Below are 5,000 nucleotides of genomic sequence, written 5' to 3'. Positions count from 1 at the left end.
TTGTGCCTTAACCTAACCCATGTTGTGCCTTAACCTAACCCATGTTGTGCCTTAACCTAACCCATGTTGTGCCTTAACCTAACCCATGTTGTGCCTTAACCTAACCCATGTTGTGCCTTAACCTAACCCATGTTGTGCCTTAACCTAACCCATGTTGTGCCTTAACCTAACCCATGTTGTGCCTTAACCTAACCCATGTTGTGCCTTAACCTAACCCATGTTGTGCCTTAACCTAACCCATGTTGTGCCTTAACCTAACCCATGTTGTGCCTTAACCTAACCCATGTTGTGCCTTAACCTAACCTATGTTGTGCCTTAACCTAACCTATGTTGTGCCTTAACCTAACCTATGTTGTGCCTTAACCTAACCCATGTTGTGCCTTAACCTAACCCATGTTGTGCCTTAACCTAACCCATGTTGTGCCTTAACCTAACCCATGTTGTGCCTTAACCTAACCCATGTTGTGCCTTAACCTAACCCATGTTGTGCCTTAACCTAACCCATGTTGTGCCTTAACCTAACCCATGTTGTGCCTTAACCTAACCCATGTTGTGCCTTAACCTAACCCATGTTGTGCCTTAACCTAACCCATGTTGTGCCTTAACCTAACCCATGTTGTGCCTTAACCTAACCCATGTTGTGCCTTAACCTAACCCATGTTGTGCCTTAACCTAACCCATGTCGTGCCTTAACCTAACCCATGTCGTGCCTTAACCTAACCCACGTCGTGCCTTAACCTAACCCACGTTGTCGCCTAACGTAACCCACGTTGTCGCCTAAACCTGCTCTGTAATTGTTATACGACTCGTTCAATTAGTGTAGTGTTGCCCACCCGCAACCCTCGCAATATAGTTCGCTACTCGCACTCCCCGCTCCCCTGTGTATCGCTTCATGTTAAACACCTTGCAAGTCTTGCTCACTTTCCACATGCTCCTGCTGTACACTGTAATGTGGATGGCAGCAGGACGTACATGCCGCCCCTCCCCACGTCCCCACCTTGCCCCCTGCCTTCGCAAGCTGGTTGGTGAGAACTTTGCATGTTCAATGCCCTCCGCATGCGACGTACTCAGGCTACGTTGTGGTGCGGCCTGTGTCAACTGTCCGCTAATGTCGTACGCGTAAACCACAATCTGTACTGCACATTCGTCCTTATGTACTGAATGATACATCGTGGCACATGTGTGACCGTACAACGACTGCGCCCAAAAACGGCGGACCATACAGTGCAAATATTGTGCACGCAGCTACGTGTCGTCTCCCTATGAGAGCTGGATTGCAGTGTGGTACGCCATAGAGACGTGTGGGAGGAACGGACGCCGTGGATGGCGATCAGCATGAGCTGTCTGTTGATGTATTCGGACCTAGTCGTCTCTCCTCACACACCGTGATGGCATGGTGCACCGCGTTCCATATCTGCGACATGCTACAGAGGCCGGTTGACAGTCGTTCGAGCAATGGACATCGCATACGTACGGGGGCCACCTTCCACGTATTGTCTAGGCGTGCACATTTTGTTGCGTGTATGTGGGCAGACGTAGTGTGGCGTGACACCTGACACAGGCATGCAATAATCGTGGAAGTTGCAAATGGCGATGGACGCCTGCGTTTTCTGGTGAAGTTACGCAAATGAACAAATGGTAACCTGTTGTGGTGCGGTTGTTCTCGCTAGGGGTGAATCGGTGATGGCGACGATAGGTTGAGGTACTAACCGGTTGTTCCAGCGATACCCACCATGCCGACGAAACTGAACGGCATCTGGGTGTGAAGCGATACGCGGCGGTGGCTGGGTGGGACCGTCCCCGGCCGGTGAGGGGGCGCCTCCCGGCGTGCTGGCCGCGCGGTGCGTGGGCGCACGCGCTACAGCCGGCTGGTGGGGGCGGCCAGTGGCAGGCGCGCCGGCCGACGGACGCGGCAGGCGTCGCAGCTGCGCGCCGGCGCACCCTGCGCGCGGCGCCGTGCGGCCAAAGTAGGTCCTCGCGGGCCCGGTGCGAAGCGCGGTGGACATCTTCAGTGTGCTGGTCCGATTGAGGACTGTGTGCGTTGAGGATGCGCTGCCGCCCGGCGCTCGGCGCCGCGACGCCGTCTGCTGCTCGGTCGCCCCAGCGGTTCTCGCTGGTGGTTTGTATCGCAGCTGTGCGGATGTGTTGGCGCGTGCGCTGTGCTGGGAGAGTTCGCTTCGGCACCCAAGTGGGGCTTTTGTCCTTCTGTGGCGCTGGCGTTGGAGCTGCCGGTCACCGTAGGTGGCGCGTGTTGTCTCCCGCCGGCAATGCCACGACAGCACGCTCCCGGGCCTCTGTCGGCAGCGGCAAGCTCAGTTGGGAGCACGGGTGGTCGCACCGAAAGCGTCTACTCGCCTAACTCCGGGCGATTGCGCCTCTCTCGAACCCGACCAAGTACTTGGGACGGCGCTGCGCGCCGCCGGGACCTGAGAGGGTTTCGAGGTGTATTGTGCAGGGGAGCTCAGCCTCCTCCTGTTTGCAGAATGATTGAGCGGACGCTTGCGTGTTCGCGCGGGCCCCCGGGACACACTCCCGGGCGGCCGGCTGCTCAGCTCTAGTTGACGCAGCTCCCTGGTTGATCCTGCCAGTAGTCATATGCTTGTCTCAAAGATTAAGCCATGCATGTCTCAGTACAAGCCGCATTAAGGTGAAACCGCGAATGGCTCATTAAATCAGTTATGGTTCCTTAGATCGTACCCACGTTACTTGGATAACTGTGGTAATTCTAGAGCTAATACATGCAAACAGAGTACTTATGGGGGTGTGTCCCCTGGATATCAAAATCCGGGAACAGGCAGCCTGGTACTGGGTTAAAAGAGGAGATGTAGATAAGACTGAAAGTATCTTGGGAGTGCGGGTGGGGGACAAGTTTGCCATTAAGAGGAGAGGAGAAGAGTTATGGCAAGAACTCTGGGATGCTGACACAACAGGCCGAAGGACTTACCAGCTGCTCCCAAATATTAAAGAACGTTTCCAACTATCGCATTTCCAGCCAAGTAAGGGACTGTTGCACTTCCTCACAGGACATGGACCGTATCCGGCATATCTATGCCGATTCGGGAAAAGGGCTACCCCCTCGTGTGACTGCGGAGCTGAATGGGGTACTCCGGACCACGTGATCTATGAGTGCCCCATATTCGATGATGTAGCCAGTGACCTAAGAAGCCAGTTGCCTCACAACAATACGTATCAATTAATCAGAGATCCCACCACATTCAACATAGTAAACCGCCTTGCCAGCGAGGTATCAGCAAAGGTCCTGCGGGAATATTTAAGGGAAAACACTTGAACAACCGGACATGACATAACTGAAGGCGACCCATCCCATTCCGCCGGGGCGTGGACTGGCCAATCGCCGTGACGGTAGGAATCCGCCACGCTCCGGAACAGGGGGAGGGAGCGCCAACACCCGGATTCGACAGTTGCGCACCGATCATGACTTAGCAATAGTCAGACCTTAAGTAGATAGGAGATAGAAAATTAACTGAACTTGCAGCGATCTTCAAAAGGCCAGCCCAGTGCCAGGGGCATGCTCACTGGGATTAGCTCAGTGGGCACGGCCACACAGTAGGTTTATATAAACATCTGGCACGCCTGTAACGCTGCAGGAGGTAGACCTTAGATTAGTTAGCAAGAGTAAAAGTAGATCTTACCCAACAAAGAAACTAACTCTTATGTCCTGTAGCAAGTAAGTTTACTAACACTAGAATAGAAGTATAAATGCTGCTAATATTCAATAAAAATGTAATGTAGAGAATTAAGACCCACTAATGTATTAGGTGGTGGGTTAATATGTAAGAAATAATTTAATGGAATAAAGAATTTTTTTTTTTTTTTTTTAAAAAAAAAAAAAAAAAAAAAAAAAAAAAAAAAAAAAAAAAAAAAAAAAAAAAAAAAAAAAAAAAAAAAACAGAGTCCCGACCAGAGATGGAAGGGACGCTTTTATTAGATCAAAACCAATCGGTCGGCTCGTCCGGTCCGTTTGCCTTGGTGACTCTGAATAACTTTGGGCTGATCGCACGGTCCTCGTACCGGCGACGCATCTTTCAAATGTCTGCCTTATCAACTGTCGATGGTAGGTTCTGCGCCTACCATGGTTGTAACGGGTAACGGGGAATCAGGGTTCGATTCCGGAGAGGGAGCCTGAGAAACGGCTACCACATCCAAGGAAGGCAGCAGGCGCGCAAATTACCCACTCCCGGCACGGGGAGGTAGTGACGAAAAATAACGATACGGGACTCATCCGAGGCCCCGTAATCGGAATGAGTACACTTTAAATCCTTTAACGAGTATCTATTGGAGGGCAAGTCTGGTGCCAGCAGCCGCGGTAATTCCAGCTCCAATAGCGTATATTAAAGTTGTTGCGGTTAAAAAGCTCGTAGTTGGATTTGTGTCCCACGCTGTTGGTTCACCGCCCGTCGGTGTTTAACTGGCATGTATCGTGGGACGTCCTGCCGGTGGGGCGAGCCGAAGGCGTGCGACCGCCCCGTGCGTGCTCGTGCGTCCCGAGGCGGACCCCGTTGAAATCCTACCAGGGTGCTCTTTATTGAGTGTCTCGGTGGGCCGGCACGTTTACTTTGAACAAATTAGAGTGCTTAAAGCAGGCAAGCCCGCCTGAATACTGTGTGCATGGAATAATGGAATAGGACCTCGGTTCTATTTTGTTGGTTTTCGGAACCCGAGGTAATGATTAATAGGGACAGGCGGGGGCATTCGTATTGCGACGTTAGAGGTGAAATTCTTGGATCGTCGCAAGACGAACAGAAGCGAAAGCATTTGCCAAGTATGTTTTCATTAATCAAGAACGAAAGTTAGAGGTTCGAAGGCGATCAGATACCGCCCTAGTTCTAACCATAAACGATGCCAGCCAGCGATCCGCCGCAGTTCCTCCGATGACTCGGCGGGCAGCCTCCGGGAAACCAAAGCTTTTGGGTTCCGGGGGAAGTATGGTTGCAAAGCTGAAACTTAAAGGAATTGACGGAAGGGCACCACCAGGAGTG

At 52.1% G+C, this 5,000-nt stretch overlaps 1 pseudogene; it reads left to right on the top strand.

Moving 5' to 3' along the window:
* Positions 1-2,568: 2,568 nt before the first annotated feature.
* Positions 2,569-5,000, top strand: part of LOC124752955 — a 3,074-nt pseudogene continuing 642 nt past the window's right edge.

This window comes from Schistocerca piceifrons, unplaced genomic scaffold (genome assembly GCF_021461385.2).
Source record: "Schistocerca piceifrons isolate TAMUIC-IGC-003096 unplaced genomic scaffold, iqSchPice1.1 HiC_scaffold_496, whole genome shotgun sequence".
Lineage (NCBI taxonomy): Eukaryota > Metazoa > Arthropoda > Insecta > Orthoptera > Acrididae > Schistocerca > Schistocerca piceifrons.
Note: the sequence above shows the minus strand (reverse complement) of the source record. Positions and strands in the feature narration are given on the sequence as shown.